General features: G+C 44.0%; 1 protein-coding gene across 8 annotated transcripts in view; it reads left to right on the top strand.

The window, feature by feature from the left end:
- Nucleotides 1-21884, top strand: part of LRRC4C (leucine rich repeat containing 4C) — a 1157007-nt gene that overhangs the window by 1004380 nt on the left and 130743 nt on the right. The window contains exon 1 of one of the 8 annotated variants that reach the window (XM_089677333.1): nt 2177-2195. The exons of the other annotated variants lie outside the window; for them this stretch is intronic. The gene's annotated coding sequence lies outside the window, so the exon portion shown is untranslated. Of the gene's footprint in view, nt 1-2176; nt 2196-21884 lie in introns of those variants that run through there. 8 annotated transcript variants of the gene reach the window in all.

The following is a 21884-nucleotide window of genomic DNA, read 5'->3' on the forward strand; positions in this document are numbered from 1 at the left end:
GAGGCTAAATATCTTTTTTGCATCAGGTACGATATAGTGACATTTGGATAAATATTTCAAGGTGGTCACTTATAGAACATATAAATTTCTCCATGGTAATAATAATAATAATGGTCCAGAACTACTATAGTATCATGTGACACCATCCGAATAAAACTAATGCATTCGTTAATTTTGTTATACATTTTTAATCGGATTCGTTCACATTCCTTGCTATGTCCATTCAGAGATTTGTATACATCCGAATCTCCAAAAATGAAAATTCCATCCAAAAAAAAACGAAACTAAATGCATGTCTAAAAATTTCCACTACTTCTGATTAGTCTCTGGGATAGAAAATGAATAAAATTTTCCCAGTGGGACATGTTCCCTACTCTACCGAAAAGTAAAAAATGTAGTTATACATATTCTTTAATAAAAGTGGCCATTTTTGAGTTGGTGGAAATGAACAATCAAAAGGTGTGCCGCCAGCTTTGATCACTTTCCTACATCGATACAACACGTCAGACGGGTGAAGTTACACTTTCACAGTTTAATTAATGTGAGATATTGAAATGATGCTCGTTATTCTTAATGAGATTACCGAAGCTTCATCCCAGCTGCCAAATATTGGAATGTTGCACCTTGTCATCTTATATAAAGCTAGTCACATGCAAACACATGCTGCACATCCAGGTCAGCTTTAAGGAAAAACTACCGAGGTCGTTCAAGCAGCACTCACCGAGAACAGATTGTCAGGGTTATGTTCCTCCCTTGAGGTGTCACTGAGTAAATATACCACGACTTCACGTTTTGACATATGGCTCTTCTCAGATGGACAAGCAGGGATTTTAAAAAAATGTACAGTACTTCAGTCAAATACGAAAATCTTGTTTTACGAAGGCCGTAGGGGACACAAGGTACTGACTCTGGTTCTAATTTCCATATGCATCTGGTCATCCCATTTAGAAATGTCCTGAATTGGCATATAAGAAATGTAATAGTGTCATCTCGGCCAACATGTCCTCTTTCTCTGGCCACTGCTGCCTAACTTACATAAACTGGTGCATGAGAGGGAGGTTGCAGAGCTTGGATTACTCTTCTTCGGCTTCCATGACCTTCTACTTCTTTAAAGTTCAAATCCATCTTCTCCCCTTTCTTCCAGCACCCAAATTAAGGAGACCTTGACTCTAGGCCAGGGGCAGGGGCGGAATTACAACTCATGGGGCCCCCGGGCAATAGGGGATCATGAGGCCCCTGTGTTCTCGCCCACACTCAAACCACACAATCTCATGGGCCCCTTACTGACCCCAGGCCCTCGGGCAGTGCACGAATTTCCAAATGGTCAGTCCGCCCCTGGCCAGGGGTCTCCAAACCCTATTAAAAAAGAGCCAGTTTATGCTCCTTCAGACTTAAGGGGGGCCAGACCGTGCTCAGTTTGAGTAAATGCCCAGTCTTTGGTATTAGGGGGAAAAATAGTTGGTGTCAGTGGGAGGAATACTTGCCCCATTTATGTTCTCAGTGGAAGGAATTATGTCCCATCGTTGGTGCATGAGAGGGAAGTTGCAGAACTTGGATTACTCTTCTTTGGCTTCCATGACCTTCTACTTCTACTTCTTTAAAGCCCAAATCCATCTTCTCCCTTTTCTTCCAGCACCCAAATTATGGAGATCTTGACTGTAGGCCAGGTGTCTCCAAACCCTATAAAAAAATAGCCAGTTTATGCTCCTTCAGACTTAAGGTGGGCCAGATTGTGCTCAGATGGAGTAAACAATGCCCAATCTTTGGTATTAGGGGGGGAAATAGTTGGTGTCAGTGGGAGGAATAGTTTCCCCATTTTTGTTCTCAGTGGAAGGAATTATGTCCCATTGTTGGTGCCAGTGGAAGGAATATTGCTCCATGTTGGTGTTGTTGGCAGGAATAATGCCTCAAAGGACGGGTAAAGGCAAGCAAAGGGCTGCATCTGACCCCAGGTCCACAATTTTGAGACCACTGCTCTAGATCATTTATTTCAACAGCAATCTTCCTCAAACATTATATGTGCTTGCAATATATTTTATACATGGCATTTACCTGTAGGCATTCTTTGTGTAGACTTCCACAAGCCCTAAATCTGCTTCTGGGTGACACCATCTCGGAAGGCAGAGGGACCACCTACTGCCCGGAGCAGAGGAGAAAAGAGAATAGTGAAGGAATATGCTGGAGCAGGGTGTGGGGTAAGTAATACAGCCTCTACATCTCCCCAATTTTTTTCTCCATACTAGGGTTGGATTTTAAAAATTGAATTTTCCCAGACCTGGGGGGACAATAAAATGCAGATTTTCCTGCAATGCTCACCTTCTATTCCACACTTTCCACCAAAGACTCACCCACTCTGAAGATCTAGCATCACTTCTGCAGATCACATGACACCCCTGCATCCTATGAAAACTGGGTATCAAGGATCTGCTCCTAGGGTGCACTCAATGTATGCAATGTAATGTGTTGCTCCTAAAACGTGTAGCTATACCCTGTTGAAGACTGACAATTCATGGGGCCCCGGGCAATAGGGGATCATGGGGCCCCTATGTCCTCTCCCACACTCAAACCACACCCAGAAAAGCCTATGACAGCTACCAGGGACATCTCATGGGGCCCCCTACTGACCCCGGGCCCAGTGCCAAAGTTCCAAAATGGTCAGTCCGCCCCTGGTCATACCCATTTCTCTGCCTGGAGTGTGTGACATCACAAGGCCTCCCGGCTCTGCTTGGCTACAGTATGTGATCAGGCAGAATCTTTTCTCTGGTAGTGATGATCCCCTGCAGCAGATAGCAGTGTTGCTCTTGGCTGACAGCCTAGAATGACGTGGCACCCTCACAGTGGATGGATTTTTATATGCGTCCATTACTTTTCAGTCATGTAATTAGCCATTTGGCTTTATTATTTTTATTAAACATTTCTCATTTACTGCACTTAACCTGCGCCCTCTGTGTTCATCTATTTTTACTAATGACCATTAATAAAAGCAGCAGTCTTCCCAATGACCATCACTGCTAATTTCACACTAGCTTTTTTTTTAATGGCAATCTATAATGGGACTACTGTGCCAAAATCGCAAGCCAAACCCTTGGCTCTCAGTTGTAACAAAGCCCTATTGGCTGAGTTTGACAGACATGCTGCAATATGTTTGCCCTGCCTGGAAAGCATGTGAACAGCCCTCTTCAGCAGTGTTGCAGACCTTCGGTAGAAGGTAAAACCGTGGCTTGACCCCCTTTTTTTATATGGTCACTCATGTGAAAGAGCCCCATGGGCTGAATTCTTCATACTGGCCTTCAATGTAATTCAGGCCATACATGATGTGATTTCCTTTCCTGCAACCACAGGTAGCAGGAAAGAAAATAGCTAGACTGTGTTGATGGGGGAATCCCCCCCGTGGAGTTATTGAGTTCTGCCAGCAGGGGGGAGGTAGGGGGAGCTGTCCCTGCTGGCAGAACACAGTGGTCCTGATAGCGGCTGTAGACGCTAGCAATAATCCCATGTAAAAATCCGACATTGGTTAGACCAGGGTTGGGCAACTGTGGCCCTCCAGCTGTTGTTGAACTACAAGTCCCATGAGGCATTGCAAAACTGACAGTTGCAATCATGACTCCCAAAGGCAAAGGCATGATGGGACTTGTAGTTCACCAACAGCTGGAGGGCCACAGTTGGGTTAGACCCATGATGTACAACAATCAACTTGGGTACAATCAGCCTGCCCATAGATGGTACAAATCTGAACCTGCCAAGAGTTGAACCATCTATGGCCGGCTTTAGATGCATTTTTCCCATTGATCCCCAACAAACTGGTTTTAGTAAGGGTTCCCCAAGACTCGAAAATTCTAGGGGTTCCACTGGGGTAAAACAGTTGAGACAGGTTGGTCTAAATGGAGGTTTTTACATCAAGAGCAGTTCTACAAAAATTGTCAGAAAAAGGTGAATTCAAAGGGCTGTTCAAAGCCGTTATCATTCCGCTCATGGAAAAGGTCAGATACCTTGTGATGATTCTGATGAAAAAATATAGACAGGGAAATATGCCAAGTGCACGAAAAAACCAAATTATTTATACATTTTATAAAAGGGAAAGGGAAAAAAAAAGCCATCTTGCTGGGGAAGTTGCCGAGAGATCCTCATCTCTTTCTCATTCATGTCTGGGGTTTTGATAGAGAAATGCAAACATTGTAATACACAGGGTCTATTTATAAAGCAAATTAACCCTGGGCGCCGGCGCCGCCGAGCTGTGAATCACTCGCTCGCCAAGAAAATCTCTTCTGCCTCAGCCACAGAAAGGTTAATAGACCTAATATTGATGTCTTGCGTCTCTGCAGCTCCAATGGTGATACCTGCTTGTTGTACATGATAATACATGTTGGACTTGGTGTACATGATGATACGACGATAAAGATGTAACATGTATACAGCGGCTTTAAAAAAAGAAACTGATGCCCCTTCCCACCATGTTTTAGCTTGTAGGCGAGGGAAGTATGTGATTTGCTTTACATACAGTTGTGGCCAAAATTATTCAACCCCCACTGAAATTGAGTGTTTTGGCCAGTTTGACATTGCTTTTGATCATTCAGTCATCTTGCTTACATTTACATTAAAGAGGCACTTGTAGGTCAGACAAATATAACATAACAGTTATAATGAAATAACCACAAATGTCTTTTCTGTGCTCACAGCATTATCAGTTTTATTCAACCCCCAAGTGACATTCAATCTTAGTACTTAGTACAGCATCCTTTTACAGTTATAACAGCTTTTAAACGTGAAGCATAGCTTGACACAAGTGTCTTGCAGCGATCTACGGGTATCTTCGCCCATTCTTCATGGGCAAAGGCCTCCAGTTCAGTCACATTCTTAGGCTTGCGCACTGCAACTGCTTTCTTTAAGTCCCACCAGAGGTTCTCAATCGGATTTAAGTCTGGTGACTGCGATGGCCACTCCAAAATGTTCCAGCCTTTCCTCTGCAACCATGCTCTAGTGGACTTGGAGGTATGCTTGGGATCATTGTCCTGTTGAAAGGTCCAACGTCTCCCAAGCCTCAGGTGTGTGACGGACTGCATCACGTTTCCATCCAATATCTCCTGGTACTGAAGAGAATTCATGGTACCTTGCACACGCTGAAGCTTCCCTGTACCTGCAGAAGCAAAACAGCCCCAAAGCATGATTGACCCTCCACCATGCTTCACAGTAGGCAAGGTGTTCTTTTCATCATAGGCCTTGTTCTTCCTCCTCCAAACATAGCGTTGATCCATGGGCCCAAACAGTTCTAATTTTGTTTCATCAGTCCACAGAACACTATCCCACAACTTTTGTGGTTTGTCCACATGGCTTTTGGCATACTGCAGTCGACTCTTCTTATTCTTTGGAGACAGCAAGGGGGTACGCCTGGGAGTTCTGGCACGGAGGCCTTCATTACGCAGTGTGCGTCTTATTGTCTGGGCTGAAACTTCTGTACCCACATCTGACAAATCTTTTCTCAGTTCCTCAGCAGTCACACGGGGACTTCTCTCCACTCTACGCTTCAGGTAGCGCACAGCAGTCGAAGTCAGCATCTTCTTTCTGCCACGACCAGGTAGCGTTTCAACAGTGCCCTTTGCCTTGAATTTGCGAATGATGCTTCCTAAGGTGTCTCTTGGTATGTTTAACATCTTTGCAATCTTCTTATAGCCATTGCCCTTCCTGTGAAGAGAAATCACCTCTTCTCTTGTCTTCCTGGACCATTCTCTTGCCTTCACCATGTTTGTAACCACACCAGTAAATGTCTAGAAGGAGCTGAGTATCACAGTCATTTTAAAGCTGCCTAATTGGTGCTTATTATGCTTGATTGCTGCTCGGTGACATCCACAGGTGTTTTCAATACCTGATGGAAAGCACCTGTATGAACCTCTGTTCTTCAGAGTGGTAGTCTTTAAGGGGTTGAATAATTGTGGCAATGAAGAAACCACATAAGAACCATTTACTACTGTATTACATAAACAATTGATGTCATTTTAGTTGCATTTGGGTAGTTACAACGTCCTTGTAGGATTTGATTCTGAATACAATTCCAAATGTACACTATAGTCCCTAAACCCCTTTACAGCATTGGGGGTTGAATAATTTTGGCCACAACTGTATATGTATACTTAGCCATTAAAATCTGATATAATCTTTATTATGCAAGTAAAGAAATAGAGGCAGGGATTTTTTTATCTCAAAGAATAGGTGCAGGAACTCCCCTACAAAACAACCCCCCACACACACACACACACACATGCACACCCACCAAGAGGCATCAAATAGTAGGTGTGGCCAAATTTCACTAACAGTGGAAGGGTCTTAAAGGGGCATCAAATACCAGGAGTTCAGCGTTCAGGGGTGCGCGGCACACAGAGTGCAGCGTTCAGGGGTGCGCGGTATACAGAGTGCAGCGTTCAGGGGTGCGCGGCACACAGAGTGCAGCGTTCAGGGGTGCGCGGTATACAGAGTGCAGCGTTCAGGGGTGCGCGGCACACAGAGTGCAGCATTCAGGGGTGCGCGGCACACAGAGTGCAGTGTTCAGGGGTGCGTGGCACACAGAGTGCAGCGTTCAGGATTGCAGGGTGCAAAAATTGCAGAGTTCATCCCTCTTCCACAGATGTTTACCTGTGCATTCCCTATCACATTCACCCATATTCAGCTCTGACCTCTGCACAGCACCTCCCCTCCACTGCGCTCATCTTCTCCCCCACTCCTTAACCGCTTCCCGGCAGCCCTATAGCAGAAATACTGCTACAGGGCAGCATGGGTGAACAAAATTACACTATATATATATATATATATATACACACACACACATACTGTATATAATATATATATATATATACACACACACACACATATATACATATACACACACACACATATACATATACACACACACACACACACATATATACATATACACACACGCACATATATACATATACACACACGCACATATACAGTTGCAAGAAAAAGTATGTGAACCCCTTGGGATTACGTGGAGTTTTGCATGAATTGGGCATAAAATGTGCTCTGAACGTCATCTAAGTCACAACAATAGAAGAACACAGTCTGCTGAACATAATACTACACAAACATTAGATGTTGCCATGGTTTAATTGCACATAACATGTAAACATTCACAGTGCAGGGAGGAAAAAGTATGTGAGGCCCTAGCTTAATGACTTCTCCCAGAGCTAATTAGAGCCAGGAGTGAGCCAACCTTGACTCCAATCAGTGTGATGATATTGGATGTGTTGCTGAGAGCTGTCCTGCCCTTAAAAAACACACACCTGTTTTGGGTTTACTGGTTTCAAGAAGCACTGTCTGATGTGAACCATGCCTAGCAGAAATGAGCTCTCAGAAGACCTACGATCAAGAATTGTTGACTTGCATGAAGCTGGAAAGGGTTACAAAAGTATCTCCAAAAGTCTTGATGTTCATGTGTCCACGGTAAGACAGACTGTCTACAAATGAAGAAAGTTTAGCACTGTTGCTACTCTCCCTAGGCGTGGTCGTCCTGCAAAAATGACTGCAAGAGCACAGCGCAGAATGCTGCATGAGGTAAAGAAGAATCCCAGCGTGTCAGCTAAAGACCTACAGAAATCTCTGGCACATGCTAACATTTTTGTTGACACATCTACAATAAGGAAAACATTAAACAAGAATGGAGTACATGGGAGGACACCACAGAGGAAGCCATTGCTGTCCACAAAGAATATTGCAGCACATTTGAAGTTTGCAAAAGAGCACCTGGATATTCCACAGCACTACTGGCAAAATATACTGTGGACAGATGAAACCAAGATTGAGTTGTTTGGGAAGAACACACAACACTATGTGTGGAGAAAAAAAGGCACAGCACACCAACATCAAAACCTCATCCCCACTGTAAAACATGGCGGAGGGAGCATCATGGTTTGGGGCTGCTTTGCTGCCTCAGGGCCTGGACGGATTGTTGTCATTGATGGGAAAATGAATTCCAGAGTTTATCAAGACATTTTGCAGGAAAGCGTACGACCATCTGTCCGCCAACTGAAGCTCCGCAGAGGATGGGTGATGCAACAGGACAATGACCCAAAGCATACAAGTAATTGAACAAAACAATGGCTGCAACAGCACAGAATACGCCTTCTGGAGTGGCCCAGTCAGAGTCCTGACCTCAACCCGATTGAAATGCTGTGGCATGACCTTAAGAGAGTGATTCACACCAGACATCCCAAGAATATTGCTACACTGAAACAGTTTTGTGAAGAGGAGTAGTTCAAAATGACTCCAGATCGTTGTGCAGGTCTGATCTGCAACTACAGGAAACGTTTGGTTGAGGTTATTGCTGCCAAAGGAGGGTCAACCAGTTATTAAGTCCAAAGGTTCACATACTTTTTCCTCCCTGCACTGTGAATGTTTACATGTTATGTGTAATTAAACCATGGCAACATCTAATGTTTGTGTAGTATTATGTTCAGCAGACTGTGTTCTTCTATTGTTGTGACTTAGATGACGTTCAGAGCACATTTTATGCCCAATTCATGCAAAACTCCACGTAATCCCAAGGGGTTCACATACTTTTTCTTGCAACTGTATACATATACACATATACACATATACACATACGCACACATACATATACACACACACATATATACATATACACACATACATATACACACATACATATACACATACGCACACATACATATACACACACACACACACACACATATACACACATACACATGATTTTGCAGTTCTGGTTAGGGGGTGCGCACGACCCTCTCTGCCATTCGTGGCCTTGGCTGTCAATCACCGGGTCCTGGCCAGTGATTACTCGCTGGCACCCGGTGATCACCGAGTATTACTGACGGGGGAGAGACCTGTATGTAAACAATACAGTTCTCTCCCCTGTCAGCTTCTGCACACTGCTTGGTATGGCTCTGCTTATAGCTGAAATCACACACATAGCATACTGTGAAACAGCACACGGTTAACCCTTTGATTACCCCACATGTTAACCCCTTCCTGCCCAGTGTCATTAGTACAGTGTCAGTGCTTTTTATTAGCACTAATTACTGTACTGTTGTCACTGGGGATGTCAGTGACACCAAGTCCATTCTCCCCAGTGTCAGAAGGCCCGCTGCAGTCCTGCTATAAGTCGCTGATCACTGCTATCACTAGTGTGTGTATATATATATATATATATATATATATATAAAATTCAAGTATATATACCGTCATCTGTAAACGCTATAACTATCATGTAAACAAATTAATTTACACATTTTTTTTTCTTCAAGTAAAGACATGTAGCAGAATACATGTTGCCCTAAATTTATGACAACATTAGATTTTTAAACATGTTTTAATTGGACATGTTTAATTGCAAAAAGTCAAAAATATTTCTCAAAATTGGTCTTTTTTTTTGTTTATAGAGCAAAAAATAAAAAAACTCACAGCCAATCAAATACCACCCTAAGAAAAAGTTCTATTTGTGGGGGGAAAAAAAGCACGTAAATTTCATTTGGGTGCAGTGCTGCATGACCGCGCAATTGTTAAAGTAACAGCGCCGTAATCAGGGGCGAACTGACAACTCATGGGGCCCAACACCCTATCGAGAGTGTCCTGACTGGTGGCTGCTTTGACACTGGAGTTGCATAGCCTGGGCATTATCATGTGTCTCTTTATAAACATGGGTTTACACAAGTATTGGTAAGGGGGCGGACTGACAACTCATGGGGCCCCCCTGGGCAATAGGGGATCATGGGGCCCCTGTGTCCTTGCCCAAACTTAAAAAAGCCTATGAAAAAGGTACCAGTGTTTTGGACTAGGTCACCTACAGACCATTTACCGTGATCTACCAGTGAGCCAAATTAATATAGAATTACGTGCACGTGGAAGTAAGACACTGACACTGTTGCAGTTTGCCAACTTCCTAAAATTCTGTTTTATTGAGGAACTAACAGTATCATTTATAGGGCTTATGATGCAGGCAAAGCATATACATTGATTGGGTGAAAAGTCCACTGGGTTTCTGCGTGTTCTTCCATCCGTGTTGATATCTTCCAATCAATGTCCCCAAAAAGACTCATTCCCTTTTATGGGGGTTGTTTACATTAAAAGATACTTTTCTCCTAATGAGTCACCAAGGGTGAGACTCCGGCTTAAGGTGCCATCTTAATTATCATCATTGTTCTGTCAACCTATCTCTGATTGTTTACTTAAGAGAGTATCTCATGGGGCCCCCCGGGCAATTGGGGATCATGGGGCCCCTGTGTCCTTGCCCAAACTCAAAAAAGCCTATGAAAAAAGGTACCAGGGGCATCTCATGGGGCCCCCTACTGACCCCAGGCCCTCGGGCAGTGCCCGAGTTTCCAAATGGTCAGTCCACCCCTGGTTCCGGTTGAGCGCCACCTACAGTGCAAAAACAGACTAAACCTGCCTACGAGGACAGTAAGTACTGACAGTTAGCAACCCTGCTCCGCACCAATGCTCAACTAACCCACCCTAACTTTCCCATCCCCAGCTTCATACTCATCCTTGTTCAAGAACTTCTTCCTGGTCAATATTGACTTCTCCTTGGTCAAAAAAGCTCTTTGGTGCCAACCACCCCTTTGCACTGAGCCCTCATAGACTTACACGGGATCATTCTAGGACGCAGCTCCAGCAACTTCATTCATTGTCACCCACCAGTCAATGCACTGGCCTCCAGAAACTTCTGAAAATGAAAAGGTAAAAGTCCCTGAGCTTCAAACGACATTTCCACGAGACATGAGGTCTTACGCTTCCAAATACCTAGAGGTGGTACGTTCTAGTCCACTACAGCGCTGGCATTTTAATATATGGCCTTCAGAACAAAAGCTCTTACCAGTGTTCATTTTTTGCTAATCATCGAAATGTTAAATTACCAGCTTTCCCAGCGCCCGACTTCCCCTAAAGCGCGTTTAGTTTGTTGCTGTGTTTTAAAAAGCCCAGAAGGCTGTGGCATTAGCTCCGTTTTCCAGTCTTGTTGGCAGAGATGAAGAGAAGATGTTAAGTAGCTACTGTGGCGGTTTTGTTGACTTAATTATGCAGCTGCAGACTTAGCAGGGAGGTAGAAAGTCATCCATGATTCATTGGGAAGAAGTTTAGGTCTTAACTCTGCTTAGTTTGTCACATTATAATGCAGGGGAAATGCTAAGCTGAGCATCAGCGTAAACAGTGACTCCGGTTTTGTTGAGCAAAAAAAAGGGAAAAAAAACCCTCGAGGGAAAATATGTGCATCACAAAGATTTTTGCAAACATTTTTTTTTTTTGCAGATTATCTTTTTCTGTTTTGAAGAAAGTAGAGTTTGTCTTATTTTCAGACTAAGTTCGTTTAAAGTAGTATTTCTGCAGTTTTCATCCAGACTCACTGTAGGTCTACTTTCTGGTTGAATGACATCCAGCTTCATTCAACCTCTTTAATGTGAGTCTAGGGTGTGATCAGGGGCGGACTGACCATTTGGAAACTTGGGCACTGCCCGAGGGCCCGGGGTCAGTAGTGGGCCCCATGAGATGCCCCTGGTACCTGTTTCATAGGCTTTTTTGAGTTTGGGCAAGGACACAGGGGCCCCATGATCCCCTATTGCCCAGGGGCCCCATGAGTTATCAGTCCGCCCCTGGCAGCTTACCATTCATTAGATGTGTTGGCTGCATTTACTTTCTTTTTTTAGGCTTTTCTCCCTCTGTTCTCACCTGGTGATCTGGCCTGTAAACACACCCTGTTTTAGAGTGCCTCCACTCCAGATGAAGTAGCAAAGGGGGCACAGCAGACAACAGCATTGTTAGGCTGGGAGGGGGGTTAACTGGCAGATTTAACTACACTAACAAACTTTAGCCAAACTCCAACTAACACTTTATGAGCCGTTACATTTTTTTTTCCTTTTGGGATAAGGGTTTTACATACATAAAGCTGATCATTGTAAGCACCCCTGTCAGTAATAAATGGTTTATCTCAGCACTCTTAAAATGCTACTAAACCCTGGACCCTGCAGTCACTATATCCGGTCTCCCCGGACCCCTATTGCCTGGGGGCCCCATGAGTTGTCAGTCCGCCACTGGGTGTGATGTTAGAAGAACCCAACCCTTTTCACCACCATTGGTCATCCTGTGTTCTCCATGACTCCCTCCAGTCAGCCGGGTGCCCAGGCCAAGGCTGGCAATCTACCACTGCAATCCACCATCCAAATAAAGGGCCGCACATCGACGACGTTCAACTCCAGCCAAGGTTTATTGCAATCCACGTGATTAAAATGGGTGTAAAGGCTGAAGGTTTTTTTTTTTTTTTAACTTAATGCATTCTCTGCAGTAAGGTATAAAAACCGTCTGCAAGCAGCTCCCCTGCCCCCCAAACCTACCTGAACCCAATCTCAATCCTGCTATGTACACAAGCAGGGGTGGACTGACAACTCATGGGGCCCCCGGGCAATAGGGGATCATGGGGCCCCTGTGTCCTTGCCCAAACTCAAAAAAGCCTATGAAAAAGGTACCAGGGGCATCTCATGGGGCCCCCCACTGACCCTGGGCCCTCCGGCAGTGCCCGAATTTCCAAATGGTCAGTCCGCCCCTGTACACAAGATCCTCCTCTTTGGCTCAATCAAGCCAGTGAGGGGAAGGGGAAGGGGGGTCGAGCTGCGTTCTGTGTGGGCACACAGAGCTGGCTCAGGAGTGAGCCCGCAGGAGGCTTGGTATGGTGGGCACTCGACAGGTGGGAGGAGCCAGGAGCACCGGCCGGAGAACCGAGGAACAGAGGATCAGGACTGCTCTGTGTAAAACCATTACACAGAGCAGGTAAGTAGAACGTTTGCTATTTAAAAAAAAAAAAAAAGGGGGTTTACATTCCCTTTAACCCTTTGAGGACCGTAAGATTTTGGAAGGCCAAAAGAATAAATTTTTTTGTTTTTAAAGTTCGTACACTTCAGTTGCTGTAACGAAGCCATTTCATAAAATAATTGGCAAAAAGCTAGATCCATTTGTTGTTTGTTTTGATAAGAACTAATATTTTGACTCAAACCAAAAAAAAAAAAGAAGAGTTTTAAGTTCTTAATCAGATGATACACGCAATTAAAAACATGGGACAAATACGTCCCTTGGTCCTCAAAGGGTTAAGACCTGCTGTGGGTAAAACATGGGTGGGAGTGAGCATTGTGGTGTCGTGGCAAGAAACTTTGGCTGGACTTGGAATGCCTTTGGAGTGCAGCCCATTATTTGGATGGTGGATTCCAGTCTGCTATGGATTCCCCCTCTTTGGGATCATCATGCCAGCCTGCAAAGGTACATCACTACGTGAGCCTATTCTTGGAATCATTCAGGACTTACCATCGTGAGAAAAGAACAGAAGAGGTAGAAGACACCAGGTGTCATGTTTCTGTATGTTGTGATAGGTCAATCATTTATTTATGCGTGTTTAAATCAGCTTATAGATTTTGTCTCCCCCGGTTCCTTCTCTCTTTCCTTATCAACATGCTAATGTAATCGTTAAATAAAATGTTTCCATTTTCATTACATATCTTTAGACCTTGCAACATCATCACTGGGTTTCTGTGCTTCTCTATGCAATGCAGGCAGATCATGGCTATGGGAGGGGGGCTGGCAAGGTGTTGAACATAGCTTTTTAATCATATCAGCACCCTGCCTAAGTACTCTTCATAAAGTGTTACTAAACCCACAACAGTAAAATCAGTCTGTATATGCAGTACAGCATGCTTCTTATACTCACTGTGGAACTTAAGGGGTTAATCATCTGCATTGTATAAAAAGGCTGTTTGATCCGTTCTTCTCTGATCCTCTCTTTCTTCTACAGTCCCCAATCCATCTGCTGATAGTACAGAGCTCTAGGAGTCACTCTGCATGTGCTCAGTTTAGCGTGTATGGCTAGAGTTTTTTCTTTTTCTTTGGGAGGGTGCATGTGATCAGCACAGGGCCAATCAGTGCTATCAAGACAGAAGGTCAGGGGTCATGCAGCCTCATTAGGACAGTCAGAGCTGAATGAAAACTCCACCTACAAGATTAACCAGTGCTCAACTGGACACTGATCGAAGTCACAAGACTGCTCTAACTGCTGATGAGAAAAGATATTTAGCAGTTTATATTTACTAAAATAATTGCATTTCCATGTTCTGTGTACTGTGGGAGAGCAGATATAGTGAATGCAGGGTCCTGGGAGACCAGATATAGTGAATGCAGGGTCCTGGGAGACCAGATATAGTGAATGCAGGGTCCAGGGAGACCAGATATAGTGAATGCAGGGTCCAGGGAAACCAGATATAGTGAATGCAGGGTCCGGGGAGACCGGATATAGTTAATGCAAGGTCTGGGGAGACCGGATATAGTTAATGCAGGGTCCGGGGAGACCGGATATAGTGAATGCAGGGTCCGGGGAGACCGGATATAGTGAATGCAGGGTCCGGGGAGACCGGATATAGTGAATGCAGGGTCCGGGGAGAGCGGATATAGTGAATGCAGGGTCCTGGGAGACCAGATATAGTGAATGCAGGGTCCGGGGAGACCGGATATAGTGAATGCAGGGTCCGGGGAGACTGGATATAGTGAATGCAGGGTCCTGGGAGACCAGATATAGTGAATGCAGAGTCCAGGGAGACCGGATATAGTGAATGCAGGGTCCGGGGAGACCAGATATAGTGAATGCAGGGACCGGGGAGACCGGATATAGGGAATGCAGGGTCCGGGGAGACCGGATATAGTGAATGCAGGGTCTGGGGAGACCGGATATAGTGAATGCAGGGTCCAGGGAGAGGGGATATAGTGAATGCAGGGTCCAGGGAGAGGGGATATAGTGAATGCAGAGTCCGGGGAGACCGGATATAGTGAATGCAGGGTCCAGGGAGAGGGGATATAGTGAATGCAGGGTCCAGGGAGAGGGGATATAGTGAATGCAGGGACCGGGGAGACCGGATATAGTGAATGCAGGATCCGGGGAGAGCGGATATAGTGAATGCAGGGACCGGGGAGACCAGATATAGTGAATGCAGGGCCCGGGGAGACCGGATATAGTGAATGCAGGGTTCGGGGTTTAGTAACACTTTAAGAGCCCTCAGCCCAGATGCAAGCAGTAAGCTTTCTCTTGGAAGTAGTTATGCAAATATCAAAATGCCTTGATGGGTTGATGTCAGTCTGAAGGAATAGGTGTTACTAAGCAGACTTCATTTGCATAAGTAACACTCATGTGTGATGCTGAGCCTCAATGAGTGCAAGAACTGAGATCCAGTGAATGAAAGGAGCAATCCAGGGACAGTCAGGCTAGGGAGAAAAGCGCTAGAGGATGCTGAATGTCCTCCTAGCAGGAATTGGGCTCTGTCTGACTTGCTGAAGCTTTTAATGCACACTTTGAGAAGCTCACATTGTGCAGTGAAATCAGAGTAAGCAGTTTCAGTACATGCATCCTCACGTGTCCCGAAGTCGGAACGTCTTCGGTACAACTGTGTATCTGTGTAGGACACGTTTGGAGTTCAGCTTTAAAGTTATTAAAATGCCCCCTTTAAGAGGATTAAAAGTCATTTAAATGCACAAATTTGAACAGATATCAGTAGGCCAGATTCTGTTAACTTTTAAATGTGGTAGCCCTATAGACCACTAATCAAGTTCCATTCTCATTCCAAAGTCTTGGTTCAAAGCTTAGATGATCATATTCTGGCAATAGTCATGCAAACACAATGCTAAGGTATAGTATTGTAGGGGAGACTCAAACACAAGGGGACAATATTAGGACAATATTAGGGGTAGGAACCCCAGGTCAACAGTTCTAAAATCTCAGACATATGTATTGCCTAAGAATAATGGAGCAGTGCCATTGGCTTGATGATCAACTTTATGTGATCTGCCAGCAGATGGTTCCATTCTTGGATGACAAGACTTGTTGGAATTTCTAGTTCCACAATAAACAGAAAAAAAAAACACATCTGTCAGATCTATAGCTATAAAATGCCTCTCAACAAGGGAATCTTTAGGCACTTCATCATGAAGCCGCCAACAGTAATATTGTATCGATCTTCAAAGAAGGATCAATACTTCTTGGACCTGTAATCCCAAGATCAGAATTTATGATATGCTTGAGTTAAAATGTATAAAACATTTTATGGGTTTCGTATGCATTGAATACCACTGACAGTGTTTCTAAAACATGGGAGCATGACACAGCATATAGAAATTTATGAGGCATAGGAATAGATGCTTAGCCGTTTCAGCACTTTCGTTTTGGATGCACCATTTGGACGAAAAACTTATGACGTGCAATGAGAATTGGTCTGGTATGACACAAAGTTTTCGGTGTGTGTTCAGGACCATGTTACCCATTGCAGACTGTATTATGAACCAAAAACTGACACACCAAAATTGAAGGAAGGATACTTTATTTTATAAACATCCAACTATTGTCCGAATCTTACTGTCCTCGTATGTAGGCAGGTTTAGTCTGTTTTTGCACTGTAGGTGGCGCTCAACCGGAACAGTACTGCAGTTGAAGAGGAAATCAAGAGAAACTTGGTTTTTCCAGTCCCCTAGAGAAGCGTTTCAGATGGCAATGTTGCATCCAGGTGACCCTGGTGGCAAGTAGAGTCTTCTTAAGTCCCTGCCCCCAGGTTTTGTCACTCATTTGTGAAGTGGTTAGGGTAGGGAGAGCTTACCCACCTGTCAGGGACAGCATTGGGGTAGGGAAAGGTTTTCGAGGAGTAATGAAAGAGCAGGGGCTATATGTCTACACTTCCGCAAGCTGCGCCAGTCTCCATCTCTCTCGGAAGGTGCTTCCCTCAGCTTGGGCCTACTGCCGTGCACTCTCTACTGCATTAACTGAGTTCCAGGGTGGGCATTCTTCCCACCGGGCTGTTGTAACTGTTTTGAAAGTTCTTCAATATATTGGTTTTTGCATCCTGGGCCTCAGTGTCATTACTGCCACCGCACCACACTGCACCAACCCCACACTCCTCCGTGATAATTTGCCCCTTCTTAACCATTTCAATACCGGGCAATTTTACACCTCCTGCGCAGGCCATTTTTCACGTTTCAGCGCTCTCACACTTTGAATGACAATTGCGCGGTCATACAACATTGTACCCAAACTAAAATTTTATCATTTTCTTCACACAACTAGAGCTTTCTTTTGGTGGTATTTAATCACCGCTGGGGTTTTTATTTTTTGCTAAATTAACAAAAAAAGACCAAAAAGTTTGAAAAAAAAACAAGTTTTTCTTTGTTTCTGTTATAAAAGTTTACAAATAAATAATTGTTCTTCATAAATTTAGGCCGAGATGTATTCTGCTACATGACTTTGGTGAAAATAACCCAAATTAGGATGTATTATTTAGCTTGTAGGAAAGTTATAGAGTTCACCAACTATGGTATAGATCTGAATATTGATCAATCCTGAAGTACTGACAGCCAATCTAATTTCTTGAGGTCCAAGAATGTCAGGACAGTACAGATATCCCCCAAATGACGTTTTGCAGAGTAGACAGTCCGACGTACTTCATAAGAGGCATGGTGAATTTTTTGAAGTTGTATTTTTTTTGCCATAATTTTTTGGAAAATGAAAAAATAAAAAAAATTATTTTCACTATTTTGTTTTTACATACTGTCACCAGTGCAGTACAGCGTCATCATATAACTGGCATGGCGGTGATCAGGGACACTGACTGGTGACAGTATGAAAAAAATATATATATTTTTATTTTTTTTTATTATTATTTTTAACCACTTCCTGTCCGGACACTTTTACCCCCTTCCTGTCCAGGGCAATTTTCAGCTTTCAGCGCTATCACACTTTGAATGACAATTGCGCGGTCATGCAATACTGTACCCATATGAATTTTTTACCATTTTTTTGAGACAGATAAAGCTTTATTTTGGTGGTATTTATTCACCGCTGGGATTTTTATTTTTTTTACTATGTAAATGAAAAAGTCCAAAAATTTTGAAAAAAAGTGTTTTATTTATAAACTTTTGCAAATAAATAATATTTCATCATAAATCTTGGTCAAAATTTATTCTGTTATTTTTTTAGTAAAAAAAAAAATCCAAATTAGTTTATAACCAAAAATTATAATTCTTAAACATTTTTTTTTACATTTTTATTTTATTTTTTTATATTATTATTTTTTATTTTTTATTTTTTTTTACATACTGTCACCCTAGCAGTACAGTGTCACCATGGTGACACTGTACTACTTGTGGGGGGTGATGAAGATTTTTTTTTTTTACACTGATTGCTTTTACACCCATATAGGATGTAAAAGCAATCATTTCTCTTTCTCTGTCTGCATTCTTGCAGTCATTAAGAAGTATTGAGTGAGCTGTGATTGGTCACAGCTTGTCACATGGTACAAGGCTGTTGTGAATAGCCTTGTACCATGTGACACATAGTAAGCAATGATGTCACAAGTGACATCTTGCTTACTACTTTGCATGTGATCACTGATTGGCCAATCAGTGATCACATGATCAGGACCTCATACAGAGGTCCCGTCTGACGATCGGTGTTTCACTGTCCGGAGGACACAGCGGGCACCGGATTGCGGTGCTGCGCGCTCCCAGGGAGCGCGCACAGCTAGAAAAGGCGGGTGCCGTTTCTGAACGGCAACCCGCCCCTGGACTGCCACCGCCCTGCCGTTTATAAACAGCAGGTGGACGGCAAGGGGTTAATTTATTAATTGTTTTTTTTATTTTTTTTTAAGATTTTTTTTTCATATTTTATTATGACCAAAGTAGTACAATGTTACCATAGTAACATTGTACTAGTTTGGGGAAGTGATCAGTATTTTTTTTTTTTTTCCACAATTTGCTTATAGCAAAGAATTACTTTGCTATAAGCAAGCATTCACCTGAATGACATCGATTCATTCAGGTTTTTTTTTTTTTTTTGTGCTTGGCCGTGATTTGGCCACAGCTAATCACATGACATGTGCATGTGACCTGCTGTGACCACTCACAGCTAGGCACTAGTATACAATGGATGGCATGAATGAAGCCATCCATTGTATAAAACTGTCATGTGACTTGCTGTGATTGGTCACAGCAGGTCACATGGTACCGGCAACGGGGGCCGGTATTCAGATCTGTCATCGGCCGTGTCTTAGGTACATGGCCGGTGATAGATCGCGCCGCTGCGCGGCTCTGCAACCGCGCGAACTGCACATGTGCGGGAGCACGCCAAATGGCGTGCACCCGGAAAGCTGATGCATTTTTGCAGCCACCAAATGGCTATAGGCCGGGCGGCTAATGGTTAACCATTGACATTTCCAAACTAATATTTCACTCACTTGTTATCTCTTGCCTCATTCATTTCAACTTCATCCTCATTGGCCTACCTCTACACAGACTATCCCCCCTTCAGTCTATTATGATTAAAAAACAACTAGTAAAGGTGTGCTCCCAACCCCAGAAACAGATAAAATCCAGACTCAATTTAATGTTGGGATAGAAAGCATGACATGAAGAGAGGAGGACAGAACTCTTACAGATCCTGCACCTCTCTGTGCAGTTGCAGAACCCCCTCATCTCCGCCTCCTCTGGTCTCAGCATTTAGTAGACTCCAGTAGCTGACAACAGCCCTCCTCTTGGTTCTGATCTAGACCCTGCACTTTCTGCTTCCCAGCTCTACCTCCGGCTTCTTCCTGGCAGCAGCACAAGGCAAGGGGAGTGCACTGTGATGTAAAATATGGTAGGGGACTCTTGACAGCTGGTGTAAGGGGGTGGGGTGCTATGGACATCTAGTCTTATACAACCGCCCCTTTGAGGGCAACCATAATGCTGATGCAGCCCCCAATGAATTTGATTTAGAGGATGGATAAAAAGTTTAGTGTAGTATACTTTTAGCTGGTAAAATAGTACATTTTTATTATACACCGCTCAAAAAAAATTAGGAACACTTTGTAATCAGAGTATAGGACCAAGTCAATTAAACTTCTGGGATATTGATCTGGTCAGTTAATCAGCAGAGGGGGTAGTTAATCACTTTCAGTTAATTAAATTAACAGGTGCACTAGATGGGCAACAATGAGACAACCCCCAAAACATGAATTGTTTTACAGGTGGTGGCCACTGACATTTTTTTCCCTACTCATCTTTTCTGACTGTTTTTCACTAGTTTTGCATTTGGCTAGGGTCAGTGTCACTATTGGTAGCATGAGGCGATACCTGGATCCTACAGAGGTTGCACAGGCAGTCCAACTCCTCCAGGATGGCACATCAATACGTGCCATTGCCAGAAGGTTTGCTATGTCTCCCAGCACAGTCTCAAGAGTATGGAAGAGATTCCAGGAGACAGGCAGTTACTCTAGGAGAGCAGAACAGGGCTGTAGAAGGTCCTTAATCCATCAACAGGACCGGTATCTGCTCCTTTGTGCATGGAGGAACAGGATGAGCACTGCTAGAGCCCTACAAAATGACCTCCAGCAGGCCACTGGTATGAATGTCTCTGACCAAACAATCAGAAACAAACTTCATGAGGGTGGCCTGAGGGCCTGACGTCCTCTAGTGGGCCCTGTGTTCACTGCCCGGCACCATAGAGCTCGATTGGCATTTACCATTGAACACCAGAATTGGCAGGTCCACCACTGGCGCCCTGTGCTTCTCACAGATGAGAGCAGGTTTACCCTGAGCACGTATGGCAGCATGACCATTTTGGTGGTGGATCAGTGATGGTCTTGGGGAGGCATACCCCTGGAGGGACGCACAGACCTCTACAGGCTAGACAATGGCACCCTGACTGCCATTAGGTATCAGGATGAAATCCTTGGACCCATTGTCAGACCCTACAGCCCCTCATGTGGTGAGAGTATGCAGGCAGTTCCTGGAGGAAGAAGGAATTGATACCATTGAATGGTCCCCACGCTCGCCTGACCTAAATCCAATAGAAAACCTCTGGGATATCATGTTTCGGTCCATACAACGCCACCAGGTTGCACATGAGACTGCCCAGGAGCTCAATGATGCCCTGATCTGGGAGGAAATACCTTGGGACACCATCCCTTGTCTAATTAGGAGCATGCTCCGACATTGTCAGGTATGCATACAAACACATGGGGGCCATATAAACTACCGAGTACCATTTTGAGTTGCTGCAATGACATTTCAGCAAAATGGACTAGATAGAGATAAAACAGGTGGCGCACACACCTAGTGCATTGTCCAAGGTTTATTGTAGGAATGAAATAATAAAAACATACTCACAGACGAAGCATGTATCTAAAAAGCATAGAAAAATGACAATGGCCACAAAGGCAGGCAAGGTGTTCTCACTGTCAGTGCGGTCAAATGGCTGACGCGTTTCGGGGACGAATCCCTTTCCTCAGAGCTGATCATCAGCTGATCATCAGCATCAACAGCGAGGCTCTTACTTTCCATTCATCATACATCTGCATCAGAGGTTGCTCATCAGGTCTGAGGAAAGGGATTCGTCCCCGAAACGCGTCAGCCATTTGACCGCATTGACAGTGAGAACACCTTGCCTGCCGTTGTGGCCATTGTCATTTTTGTATGCTTTTTAGATACATGCTTCGTCTGTGAGTATGTTTTTATTATTTCACTCCTACAATAAACCTTGGATAATGCACTAGGTGTGTGCGCCACCTGTTTTCTCTCTATCCGGTTGCTGATTTCCCCGTCTGAGGAGGGCTGCACCCCTGGAGCATTTCCTTTGGTTGTCGCTGTCCTGGTACCCTTGGCTTCCCTTTTGGCTGTGCATATCCTGAGGCGCTGGAGAGTACATACGATATCCAGCAAAATGGACTAGCCTGCTGCATCATTTTTTCACTTTGATTTTCAGGGTGTCTTTGAATTCAGTCCTCTGTAGATCAATTTCATTTCCATCAAGCGATGGGGCATCCTTACATTCCTAACACATTGCCCAGTCCATA

This window comes from Staurois parvus, unplaced genomic scaffold (genome assembly GCF_062004578.1).
Source record: "Staurois parvus isolate SC_StPar_1 unplaced genomic scaffold, SC_StPar_1.0 ptg000184l, whole genome shotgun sequence".
Classification (NCBI taxonomy): domain Eukaryota; kingdom Metazoa; phylum Chordata; class Amphibia; order Anura; family Ranidae; genus Staurois; species Staurois parvus.